Here is a 13,842-nt window from a genome sequence, read left to right as displayed (position 1 = left end):
GTGGAGAGATTCCCCCCCCCCCCCCCCCAACGGTAAATCCCCTTTCACTTTTTGACGTATCCCCGTTTATTTCTGTAGTCTTTCCTGCTTGTTCCTCTCTGTGTTGCTACCTCTCTGCTTCACCCTGCACCGCATTTAACAGGTCCTGTTATCGTGAATGAAGGTTTTCACGTCTCCTTCAAACATCCCTGGCAAATACGGGGAAAATAGCTCAAACTCGGCCACGACCGTCTCCTTCCACAGTACTGTAAGTCCATATTTATTGACTGGGACACGTGGTAGCGTAGTTGGTTGAGGCAATATGTTACAAACTGAAAGGTCACGGGTTCGATTCCCAGTGTGGTCACTGGATTTTTCAGTTTACCTAATCCTTCCAGCCGCAGTATTGCCTTGGAGTCGACTCAGCCTCTAACAAAAATGAGTACCAGGAATCTTCATGGGGGTAAAGGGTGGCCGGAGTGTAAGGCTGACAACCTCACCGCAATCTGTGAGCCGATTATCTTGAAAATGTGGGAGCCTCGACGCCACACAACCCTATGGGTCTCCACGGCCTCTCACAGGGATAGCTTCGCCGTTTATATTTACTGATTATCCTATCAATCGACTTTATATATTCATGTTTTACGTCGTATATTATCTTTAGCTTAGGTCGTTTATCCAAATAAACCGTCCAGGTCCGAAGCCCTTTGTGACATTTCGACCATTAGGAAGATCAAGACGTATGTGGGTGGACAATATTAAAAATGGATCTTAGAGAGATATGATGGTGGTGGCATGGACTGTATTGATCTGGCTCAGGATAGGGACAAGTGGAGGGCTCTAGTGAACACGGTAATGAACCTGCGGGTTCCGTAAAATGCTAAGAATTTCTTGAACAGCTGCACAACTGGCGGTTTCTGAACAAGGGCTCAGCTCCATTGAGTTAATTACAATTTTCTTTTTGTAACTGGATAGCTGGGTTCGTGTAGCGACGGGTTACGGGCTTGACGGCCGGGGTTCGATCCCAGGCAAGGGTAGGAGATTTCTCTCCACAGCGTCAAGACTGTCTCTGGGGCCCACCTGGACTCCTATATAGTGGGTACTGGGGGGCTTTTCCCCGGATGTAAAGCGACGGGGGCGTGAAGCTGACCACTCACCTCCACCTAGTACCGATATCAAGAATGGTGGAGCTATACCTCAAATCCCCAATATGTTTTTACGGCATAGCGCTTAATTAATTAAGCACACGAAATTTTTACCTTTACCACCTGCACGACAGGTGTGTTGTGATGAGACCAGAAGGTGGTTACGGGAAGAGAATCTTGCCTACAGTCTGAAAGTCCGAAGTAATGAAAGTTTTTTTTTACTGGCGCTAGNCTCCTATACAGTGGGTACTGGGGGCTTTTCCCCGGATGTAAAGCGACCGGGGCGTGAAGCTGACCACTCACCTCCACCTAGTACCGATATCAAGAATGGTGGAGCTATACCTCAAATCCCCAATATGTTTTTACGGCATAGCGCTTAATTAATTAAGCACACGAAATTTTTACCTTTACCAGCTGCACAGCAGGCGTGTTGTGTTGAGAGCAGAAGGTGCTTACAGTCTGAAAGTCGGAATTAATGAAAGTTTACACAAATAAATCACAAAATAAATCAGCAAACGGACCAAGCTGGCTCAAGCGGTAGCGATTTCACTTGTATTAGGTTAGTGCTCATTTCGAATTTTGGTCAGTACTACCCTCGCCGAGATACTTCATGGTTTTCCTTAGGCCCTCCAGTAAGTCTCATGATAAAGGTAAAGGTAAAGTTGTCCCTGTGCTTAAAAGATTAAGCACTACACCATAAAGACGTATGGGGGGTGGATGTATAGATCCACATTTTCTTGACCTCGGCACTAGTTGGAGGTGAGTGGTCAGCTTCATGCCCCAGCCGCGTTAACCCCGGAGAAAGAGGCCCCGGAAACCCATTGGATAAGAGGTTTGGTGAACCCCAGAACCTGTTTGGACGACATGAAGAGAAAATTCTTTTCCCTTCCGGGACTCGAACTCAAACCCCTCAGTCCTTCAGCCCGTAGCCAGTCGCTATACCTACTGAGCTATTCCCGGCTCCTGTAAATCCCATGATAGTGTATTAAATTATGTCACAACCGTTTCCTTCCAGATCCTTCTCAGTTCATTATTCACGATCAAACCATTCGACGCTATACAGTGTGAGTTACTGGAGACGTCATTAAATAGACAACAAATAAATCAGACTTCATGAGCACCAATGTATCTGCAAGTACGGGACTGCGACGCCGGCAAGTGGAACGTAAATCCGTGTTAATTGGACGCCTTCCAGGCCACGACGCTGCAGCCGAATTTTGTGTCGCAATGCGACGCCTGCTGAGTGTACTTATATACACAGACTGAAAAGAATTCGCGCACAGGCTCTCTATAGTGTGATTTCTTGCCACAAATTCCAGTGGAAAATAATGTGACATGACGCTTGGAAGCCGGAGTATTTGACCCAGAGCCAGACAGAGTCCATAGGACTGACACATAATATTGTACGGACAAAAACAAACTCCATGATTTTAGTCCGCAAGCGAACTATACCCACCGAGCGCACGCCGCTTGTCGACGAACTTAGTGCCAAATTTGGCGGATAGAGGGTGTCGCGTTGTAAGCGCTACGAACCCCCACGGCCGTTAATCTCGGTTCTCTAGATCGGAGCAGCTATTTCCTTGAAATAGCTTCTCAATTATTCTCACGAGGCTGTTTGGAACCCGTTCCAGACCCACTACTTCTCACAAAAAATCTGGTAGCACCGGGAATCGAACTCTGACCGCTAGACCACAGAGCCTGTCCTTGTACACATATAAAAATGGACCAGCCACCTTATTCATCTGACTTATTTCCCTGCGATTTTTGGCTCTTTCCAAAAAATTAAAAAATGTCCCGAAGGTACAAAGATTTACTGACATTCCTGACATATAAGGCAACGTTACGTCACTGCGAGGCATTTCAGAAAACGATTTTCAATAGTGTTTCCGGCAGAGGCACTGTCGTCTCACGAAGTGCAACCTTCACAAGGGGAGTGTTTCGAAGGGGACAGCAGTCGCTAGTGCACAGGTAAGCAAATATTGCTTTCACAGGACCATTCCGGGAATTAAATTGTCGCACCTTGTATATTTCCGTCTTAAATGCAACATATTATCCAGTCACGATTCTTCCTCACTACCGGCAATGTACGGCCATCATCAGGTGTTGTCTATCTCGCTAAGGTAAAAACACAATAAATATTATACTGTGACGTACTTGCATATTGCAAATATAATAATAACACTACATCGACATCATTATGAACTGCAGAAATAATACGCTTACATTATTCACACGTTACAGATAACCGCGCCGCAAATGGAGGGCAGTGCGGAGAAGCCTACACGCCAGTGGAGCTTACGTAACAACACATCGACTTCCTTACGAGCTGGACAGATACACGCGCATGATAACCACGCTGCAAAGGGAGGGCAGGGCGAGTAAATCCAACAACGAGAAATGCTCCCAAGCAAATTAAATGAGCGGATGACGACCACAATGGAAATAACATTAAGATGTTAATGAATTTTAATTTCAAGCTTAATTCATTTCGATTACGAAGTATCGCGTTCATACGCCATACATAATTTCGACATACAGTGCAACAATTTTAGCAAAATAGACAACACCTGAGACAGCCTCTGTGTTCTAGTGGTCAGAGTTCCTGGCTACTGATCAAGAGGTCCTGGGTTCGATTCCCGACGCTATCAGATTTTCTGAGAAGTTGTGGGTCTTGAACGGGGTCCACTCAGCCTCGAGAGGATAATTGAGGAGCTATGAGTACTTGAATGGAAAAGTTGCTGCTCCGGTCTAGAAAACCGAAATTAACGGCCGTGTGGATCCATTGCCCTGACCAAGTGACCCCCTCTATCCACTAAAGTTGGCACTAACTTCACCGACAAGCGGCGGTCGCTCGGTCGGTATAGTTCGCTTGTGGACTCAAACCACGGAGTTTGTTTGAGACAACGCCTGATGGTGGCCGCAACATGTAGTTAGGAAGAAGGATGAAGAGGTCGCGCCATAGCTCAAGCGGTTAGTCGCTGGCTTCCCACGACGGCGGCCCTGGTTCGATCCCGGGTCTGGTCAAGTGGGATTTGTGGTGGACAAAGTGGCGCTGGGTGGGTATTCTCCGAGTACTTCGGTTTCTCGTGCCAATCTTCATTCCACCAAATTCTCCATCATCATAATCACCTGGGGCAGGTACAATAGGCCAATCAGTGGCCGCCGTGCCGAGTGGACGCAGTTGGACTCCACCTCCCACTAAGCGAAAAAATAAGGATGAACAGATAATGGGCTGCACTGAAGACGGAAATATACACGTGCAAAAGGAGTGACACATACATGCAGTGGAGAACCCATGGGTCTTCCTTCCCTTGCAGTGCATTAGTTGCTCCAATTACGTTATGTTTACATCGTATAAGTTGCAAAAATATTCAAACAGTCATTCCATGTTCAACGCAAGCTGTTCCCAAGGCCATCACAGGCATTTTCCACGGCCGTTAAGATCGAAATACAGTTCAGATCAACTTCCCTTCCATTCTATTTCAGTATGCAGCGCCTGTAGGTACTTCCCCGGCTTCTGTTGCCTGTCACGGAAGATAAATTGCACACCTTACACCTGTTTCTGCAGTGTTATGATCTATGTGTTCACTGTGACATGTCTGGATATTAGGGGCACAAGTACAATTGTGTGAGGCAACTGGGGGGGGGGGCCTTAGCCGCGCCCTGAACCACGAGAAGCGCCCTTTTATCTTCAACCTGTTTTTAATAGTATTACTTTTAAGCTTACTTTTATATCGCGTCTATTTAATCACTAATTTGTAAATAAAGTAAGGGTAAAGGTAAAGCTGCCGGTCACGGTAGCCGAGCGGTCTAAGGCATGCACTGTCTTCGCTCGCTCGGAACCCGGGATCGTGGGTTCGGATCTGTTTCCTGTGAGGTACGAACTGAATTCTTATATATTATTCTTATACATTGCCGGTCACGGTAGCCGAGCGGTCTAAGGCATGCACTGTCTTCGCTCGCTCGGAACCCGGGATCGTGGGTTCGGATCTGTTTCCTGTGAGGTACGAACTGAATTCTTATATATTATTCTTATACANTACAGGTAGAGGCCTTGCGACGAGCTGATCACTCGCCCAAGGAGTCCTACCTATGTGTAATATCTAGAAAAACCGAAGTGAACGGAGAAGTACATGGAGGTGGGCCTAGGCCCACTGGGGTTGTAGTGCCAAGGGGGAAAAAAAAGGGTAAAGCTGCCCCTGTGCTTAACTAATTAAGGACTACACCATGAAGGTGTATGGGGGAGTGGATGCATAGACCCACGTTTTCTTGTCCTCGTCAGTAGCTGGAGGTGAGTGGTCACCTTCACGCCCCAGCCGCTTTATCCCCGGTACCAAATGGATAGGAGGCTGAATGGGCCACAGAGCCGGTCTGGATGACGTGGAGAACATTTTTGACTCTACTAGGACTCGAGCTCCGGCCCCACGGTCGTCCAGCATGTACTCAGTCGCTACACCCGCTACATTATCCCGGCGCTCTACAAATAGTTCGATAAATTAGTCAATTCGTATTGTCCCATGTTTCCTAGGCAACGCGACTTGAAAATTTACGTGGATCTCGCATTTGGACGAATATTTATTGAACGATCACTTTCTACACTCACAAATACAATTATTCGCACACATCTTAGGACGTTTTCTCTTCACTGTTGCAGCACTCTCGCACCGCCAATCTTGGTGCAGTGTGTTCTGCTCTGCTCGGAGATCAACTGTCCTGGTCGTCCTGGTCTCTCGTCGGATACGAACTGTTATATCCTGCACACGGACTGAATAGGGAACACCTTGTCGAAGGGTTAGTTTCGCCCGCTGCTATGCTACTGCCTCAAACAATTCGTTACAAATAACGGTAGAACCCCCACTGTTAGACTTTCATCTCCGGGGCAACGAGTTCCTAGGCATTGCTAGCCGTTGACCAGTGATGGAAGTCTTATCGTCCCGCCTTCCTGGTGGCACGTCACAGTATGTTTCTTTCAGTCAGTTCCAAACGAATCGTCAGTAGCCCAGTGACAGAGTGAGACACGCTACAAGTGCCAATGACCAAGACGTACACAAGATAACGTGTCGAGGAAGCACGGGCGGGCCTACTGCAGTCTGAAGATTGCTCAACTGAGCCGAGATGAAATGACGCAAAGATTGAGGTTAACAGGGGCACAGAACTGACTTCACTACCATATGCGGTCCGGTCGGCTCCACAACTCATGACTAATCCTCAGCCGAAACGATGATACTGTAAATGGACGTGCATACGTCCGCTGAAAGCCAATTGATGTTTCGGAGGAACATATCACCACCATCTTCAGGGTCAAAGAATAAGGCGAGGAAGAAACCAACGTGAAAGCAGGCGGAAAGCAGAAGATAATACTGTTCATAACCACCTCTGTGAGAACCTCAAATCCTACATGTCCTTAAACAAGGAAACTAACCAACTAAGCGACTGATTAACTTGTCTCTGAAATCAGTCCTCCACAGAAATGTAGCAAAAGCCTCTTACCACACGAGTCAATAGTACATTCCTTTCTTCCCTTTTTGGTACTACACAACTCTGTGAACTTGCTAGTGACATCTATTGGAAGAGTGTGTAGTTAGAGGACTCGTAGAGCCAAAGCGTTATCATTAGTGTCTAATAGGTGGCGCTATAGGATCATGTATAATCGATATATTGCCCGAACGTATCTCACTACCATCTATTGAGCAAAAATCATACTACAAGGGCCAAACTACAGGAAAATCCATTATTCTCTGCCGCTACGTTGTCCGGCCATTTGATTATTGCTACCATTTCATGCCTCATTAAAACTTCAGGATTCCGAGTTCCCCGCCTGAAATGATCTGTAGGAATCCCCCGTCAAGGGGACGGCGGGAGGGACAAGAAAACATAATTTCAAACTTAGGTTAAGACGATTAAGATTATTTTTGGTGATTACCATAGGATAGATGAATATTGTTTTTAATAATTTTAATGTTTCACACATTTTCAAAGTGCGATTTTTTTTCGCAAATATCCTGGGGGTGGGGAGCATAAAATTGGATCGCGGCGTCCCCGTCGGTCGGGCTATTGAATAAGTAAGTACACTTTCCCAGTCCGCTGCGACCCCAGGATCAAGGCTACGGGACTATAACCATCACAACGCGTGCGCAGAAAATGTGAAATAATTTTAGAAAAACCTAGGAATGCCAATATCACCACGAAATTGACGTGGATCACATCCCATCGACAATTTCTCGTATGGGGAGGAACACACACACACACATGTCTGTGGCAATTCACGAACTCATGTTCATGGACTATTTACAGGACGTATGGAGGACTAATGTCAAAGATCTATACGTTTGAAGAAAGCAGTCTTCTGGGATTTGGCACCGTGTATATGTGGTGTTAACCGACGTTTCGGTAAAAGCAGTTTGCTTTTACCAGTTCTCACGGTTTCTTCGCTTGCAGATTCTTATATTATATTTTTTCTTCTACCCTGAAGATGGAGGCGATACGTTCCTCCGAAACGTCGGTTAACACCACATATACACGGTGCCAAATCCCAGAAGACTGCTTTCTTCATAGTCACAGCCGTGAAAGCCTCAAATCTTATCTATACGTTTCTTTCCTGTCACTGACTAGATTCATCTTTATCAGAAAACCCAGCAAACTTGCTCAAAATCCGATCCACATATTTACGTTACCATTTTCCGTCGATTTTTCTACATCTTCGTTTCACAACTTCTGTCGTTGCTCAAAGCAACTTTCCAGCCTAGTATTAGTTTCATTATAGTATTCCTTAGTTGATTCAAACACATCTGTAGAGAGATAAATGTTACACATGTAAAACTTACTTTACGTATATATACTATATGCCAACGACTTTTATATTTGTACCTTTTGCAAACACTGTGTTGTGTTTTGTTTATTTATTTATTGTTTACTAATGGAAACAGATTAATTTTTTTGTTATATGAGCTTCCGTATCGTTATCAACCTTTGCTTTATCCCGTATTCCTTTCCAGTTCTCCATGTCACAGTATGACACGTCGAGGTCGACGTTTGACGCTACCACCCAGGCATAACACGCACAAATAGTCAATCATAAACAGTGTCCTCTATATACCATACTATACTGACGTATTCACAGAAAAATATTAGCAATATTCACAGAATAGACACGATATACTGCTCGCTCTCTTGTGACCTACTATTTACGTTAATGTAATGCGTTAACGCTCGACAGTTCATTGGTATGACAATCCGAAATAGCGCGAATGGCAACGATATTTATTTTTTATTGCTAGTGGAGTGGGACTAAGTCTCTTGTACTGCGGCCACTTCTGGCCTATTGTAACAGTCCCAGATGATAGGTGAGGGTGATTGTGGAGCAATTGGTGGAATGACGATTGGCAGGGGAAACCGAAGTACTCGGAGAAAACCTGGCCCAGCACTACTTTGTCCACCACAAATCCCTCTTGACCAGACCCGGGATCGAACCGGGGCCGCCGCGGTGGGAAGCCAGCGACTAACCGCTTGAGCTATGGCGATGGCAATGATACATCTCTTGCTTATATTCACTCATGGAGCTGAGACCTTCTTGAGAAGCCGCCAGTTGTGCAGCTACTCAAGAATTTCCCAGCATTTTATGGAACCCGAAGGTTCATTACCGTGTTCACAAGAGCCCTCCACTGGTCCTTGTCCTGAGCCAGATCAATCCAGTCCATACCATCCCATCCTATCTCTCTAAGATTCATTTCAATATTGTCTACCTACCTACGTCTTTGTCTTCCTAGTGGTCTCTTTCCTTCTGGCTTTTCCACCAGTATCCTATATGCATTCATCTTCTTCTCATTCGTGCTACATGCCCTGCCCAACTCATCCTCCTTGACTTGATCATTCTAATTATACTTGGAGAAAAGTACAAGTTATGAAGCTCCTCATTTTGCAGTTTTCTCCAACCTCCTGTCACTTCATCCCTCTTAGGTCCAAATATTTTCCTAAACACCCTGTTCTCAAACACCCTCAGTCTGTGTTCCTCCCTTAATGTCAGAGACCAAGTTTCACACCCATCAGGCTTACATAACTGTTTATATGTTTATATAAAAGGGTAAAGTCACGATAATGGAGCAAATTCCTTTTTCATCGATCTGGAATCCCTCCCTACCCCCTTTTAACCGTCCCCTTTCAGCAGAATTCTGAGATTCACACTTCAGTAACAAGCTGAGAGCTCTGTGCTTATTAAGCCCCGAAACCTTTTTTCAGAAACTCGGTAGAATGAGCTGCAGCTGTGGAGAACAGAGACATGTCCGTTGCAGCAGTGAAGATTCCTTGCAGGAGGAGAAGAATAGGCCACGTGACGCGCCATTCTCGTGACGTCAAATGACTTATAATGTCACGAAATGTCAGAACATTCATTTCGAAGTTGGGATCAGCGGATCTCAGACCCGTGACTATAAGAAGTACATTCTTCGATATGACGCCGTGTTGTTCGCTTCATCGATTTTTCGGAGGACCTTACAGCGCCCATCTTCATAGTTGAAGATATTCCAATTATCTCAGCTTGCTAGAAATATCTTCATCTTTGAAAATGGAGAGACTGCCCTCTCCGAAACGTCGGTGACATATTTACCCGCCTATAGAGCTTTACATGTAGAAATACGACCTGCAGTGTTCTTATGAATTTAAAATTTTAAGAAGAGAAGTTGGCCTGTGTAGTATATAAATGTTCACCCCTCAGCTAGAAATAAACACACCTCACGTCTATTCTGAAGTTAATTTAAATTCAGGTGTTCAGAAAAATTAACGTTGATTAATGCTGATAACCAACTAAAACTGTTTATTCCGATAATCAATTGAAGATATTTATTGTGTGAACAAATTAGAACTGAAAAATTCCGTCTTCTGGGATGTGGCATCGTGTAGATCTTGTGTGAACCGACGTTTCGGAGGAACGTATCGCCTCAATCTTCAGGGTAGAAAACCCGGCGAGCGAGGAATCTGCGTGAACAGGTGGCAGCAAACTGATCTTAAACAATGTGTCCCTTGGTGTCAAACATAACCAGCCCCCCAAGTTTCAGTTTTTTGGGGTTGGGCGGGGGTTTTTAATTCCAAATCAGTTTATTAGAAAAAACCAAAGAAACAAAATCTATATAAAAATATGGTACACTGTATCTCACGCTTACTGCACAATTACTTTTGTTTCCGCACTTATAACGATTTCGAGAACGAAACAACACAAAAAAAATTATGCCCGTCAGGAAGACTAATTTCATAGCACAGTATTGAGACGGGGACTTCCCCGGCTGAGCCACCATCTCATTACTATTCCTTGCACATGCGCATTGCGGTAAGTGCTACTGCCGCATTCAGAGCGCGTCTTGTTCCACACGGAGTGAAGCGTTAGAACACTCGTAAAATTTACAGAAACACGTTTCACTTCCTAAAAAAAAATATCCCTTCTAGGTTTCCATGGCAACCTAGAGCGAATCGTTTTTTTACAGTTCCATGAATATAATCAGCCTGAAAGGATGGGAAAATATCATCTCTGGTTTCTCTACCTGTAAATGTAAAACGTCTCTGTGCTTAATTGTCAACCCATGAAGGTGTCTGGGGGGAGTGGAGGTGCTGCTGGAGGAAATTATAAAATCAACACTAAATGGAGGTGAATGATTAGCTTACTGCTCCGGCCGTTTTATCTGGGGGGGAGGGAGAATTTGCACTACACAACGGACAGGAGAACTGTCGCTCCTGCTTCTTTTCCAAGCAGGGAATTGAAACCTGAGTCATTAGTTCCGTAACTCGTAGCCTAGTCACTATACTGAGCTAATGTTAGTACAGTAAAACTTGGTTATAGCAACATCGGTTTCTGCGACACCTTGTCTATTGCGTCAAATATTCAATGGTACGAACTAATTCCTCACAAAGCAACTGTTTTTATACCTTGCTTAGTACGACATGCACAAATGCATCAACCTCGTATGTAACGTCATTTTCATTCCTGAATTTCTCTGATATGGACATTGAACGTAATTTAGAAAGTGTGTATTGGGCAAGTAACAGGAAACAGATGAAGATAACTGATTACTGTACTCGTATCTAGGTACAGTAAGGCACAACAATTGATGTAATCTACTGTAATTTGGTGAGTAGGCCTACCTTTAATATACAGTATTAGTGCGGTGTGTATTGTCAGTGAAAAGCGCTGTAATATGTCTTTGATATTACACATTTGGGCAATTCCACGTTAATGTTACGTTAGTCTGTACTTAACTACGTATTTCACTTTAACTCGGTTTTTGGTAGGTTTTTACGTGACTAACATAAGGCTACTGTGGAAGTGCCCATTTCGGTTACAACGACATTCGTTTATAACGACACTATTTTTAGGTCCCTTTGATGACGTTATAACCAAGTTCTACTGTATTTACTTATCAGATTACACGTAGTCATATTCCAGAAGACAATCTTGAATTACAAAGTTAATTTCACGGTAAAGAAGATCATACGATATTCGACCTCTGTATCTGACAGGTATAAGGTTCGAATTTCGGCGATTATTTTCCATATACTTTCGTTAAACCTGTGAAAGTTTGACGAGCAAGTAGAGGTGAATATTCTACGTCGATTAGGACATTGTACATCGGCAGAGGACGTCATGGAAGTCAATCATTGTAACTGCGACATGTAACTTGGTCATTCACATTAAAGGAGGAAATTAGGGTGAGGGTGTTTGAGAACTGAATGGTTAATTTGGATCAAATAGGCAGGAAATGATGGGAGATTTGAGAAAATTGCACAATGTGGAGTTTCATATTATGCTTATATATATTAGGATCATCTTATGATGGAGGATGAGATAGGGAGAGAATGTAGCAAGCATTGGTGATTAGAAATTCTTGTAAAATTTTGATTGGATAATATTACAGTAGATTTAAAAGAAATAGGATAGAACGGTGTGGATTGCATTCATTTGGCTCAGAATTGGGTCAATGACGGGTTCCTGTGAACACGGTAATGAACTATCGGGTAGCATAAAAGGCAGATACTATCTTAAATTGGAGTGTTAGCTGTCCCAGGCTGGGTTTCTTATGAGAAGTTGGCTGTTCAGTTATGTCAGACAGAAAGCGCAATAGACCACTGTAGGTCGCGGTGCAAGGGCCGAGAAGGCCCACCCCTTATACATACATATATCAGACAGTGACCAGTACCAACTTGTACCATCTGTAATGAGACAACTGACGTTCTGAAATCTGAAATTTACTAACATATACAAAAGTTCTGTTCATATCTCACAGGAAACACATTATGTCTCCGCTACAAAGCCCAACCGGGTAATGCTGTTTAGGGAAACAGTCGCTGTTTACTGTGAGAACCATACGGAACACACAGATACACTGTGTGGGCAGAATATATAGCAATTCAGTCCGTACCTCAGAGGAAACACATAACGTCTCAGCTACAGAGCCCAACCGGTTAATGCTGTTTAGGGAAACAGTCGCTGTTTATTGTGAGAACCATACGGAACATACAGATACACTGTGTGAGCAGAATATATAAATTCAGTTCATACCTCACAGGAAACACATTACGTCTCCACTACAAAGCCCAACCGGTTAATGCTGTTTAGGGATATAGTCGCTGTACCAATTATCAACAGTCTTGCGGTTTTAATGTTACTTAAACCGCTCTTATCCGAAGGCCAATGACTTCACAATGGAGAGCGAAATGTCTCCTCCAACCCCAATAAGTTTCCATGGCAACGGGATTCTGTGAGTCATCATAGTGCTTTCAATCGAACAAGGAGAAAGCGACAGAAAAGCTGTAAAAGTTGTTCCTCTGCTTAATTTAGCACAATGTTACGAAGGCGTAAAAGCAAGTAAAGTTGTCCCTGTGCTTAATTAAGTACAATGTTATGAGGACGTAAAAGTAAGTAAAGTTGTACCTGTGCTTAGTTAAGCACAATGCCATGAAGACGTAAAGTAAGTAAAGTTGTCCATGTGCTTAGTTAAGCACAATGCCATGAAGACGTAAATTAAGTAAAGTTGTCCCTGTGTTTAGTTAAGCACAATGTCATGAAGACGTAAACGTAAGTAAGGTTGTACCTGTGCTTAACTAATTAAGCACTACGCCGTGAAGGTGTATGGGGGAGTGGATGTATAGACCCACGTTTTCTTGACCTCGGCATTAGTTGGAGGTGAGTGGTCAGCTTCACGCCCCAGCCGCTTTACCTCCAAGGAAAGAGCCCCTGATACCCATTGGATAGGAGGTTGGGTGAACCCCAGATCTGGTCCGCACGGTCACGAAGGCGTACTGAAAAGTACTGTCACCTTAACGCCCCGGGAGGGTAAACCTGCAGAAATTTATTCCAGAGGAAAGAGACCATGGAACCCATTGGATACAAGGCTGAGTTAATCCCAGTTTCAATCTGGACTCTGTGGAGAAGGGAAAAAGACATGTCCTTTCCTGGATTGAAACCCAGTCTTCACACCGATCGAGGTAAACTTTAAGTAAGAGGAAAGTATTTGGTGTGAACCACACAAGGACCACATATCATACACTTATAACGTAACTGTTTAAAAACCTTTAATTTACATTAATTCTGGAATGTGATGCTACCCTGAAGATAGAGGCAACTGGTTCCACTAAAACGTCAGTAAAAATATACCAGACTACACGGTATTATATCCCAGAAGCCAGAAATATTGAACCAAATTCTAAATCTCGTTATTAATTTCCCATTCTGTTA

The 13,842-nt window shown here is 44.0% G+C and overlaps 1 protein-coding gene and 1 long non-coding RNA gene across 6 annotated transcripts in view; one reads left to right on the top strand and one right to left on the bottom strand.

The window, feature by feature from the left end:
* Nucleotides 1-9,839, top strand: part of LOC111874953 — a 33,906-nt gene extending 24,067 nt beyond the window's left edge. Inside the window, exons 3-4 of one of the 3 annotated variants that reach the window (XR_004514152.1) lie at nucleotides 5,779-5,915; nucleotides 9,360-9,839. This is a non-coding gene — a long non-coding RNA (uncharacterized LOC111874953). Of the gene's footprint in view, nucleotides 1-3,365; nucleotides 3,732-5,778; nucleotides 5,916-9,359 lie in introns of those variants that run through there. The other 2 variants (XR_002844635.2, XR_002844633.2) reach the window with 2 other exon arrangements.
* Nucleotides 1-13,842, bottom strand: part of LOC111874951 (fasciculation and elongation protein zeta-2) — a 132,014-nt gene that overhangs the window by 63,660 nt on the left and 54,512 nt on the right. The gene's annotated exons all lie outside the window — the stretch shown is intronic.

This window comes from Cryptotermes secundus, unplaced genomic scaffold (assembly GCF_002891405.2).
Source record: "Cryptotermes secundus unplaced genomic scaffold, Csec_1.0 scaffold743, whole genome shotgun sequence".
Classification (NCBI taxonomy): domain Eukaryota; kingdom Metazoa; phylum Arthropoda; class Insecta; order Blattodea; family Kalotermitidae; genus Cryptotermes; species Cryptotermes secundus.
Note: the sequence above shows the minus strand (reverse complement) of the source record. Positions and strands in the feature narration are given on the sequence as shown.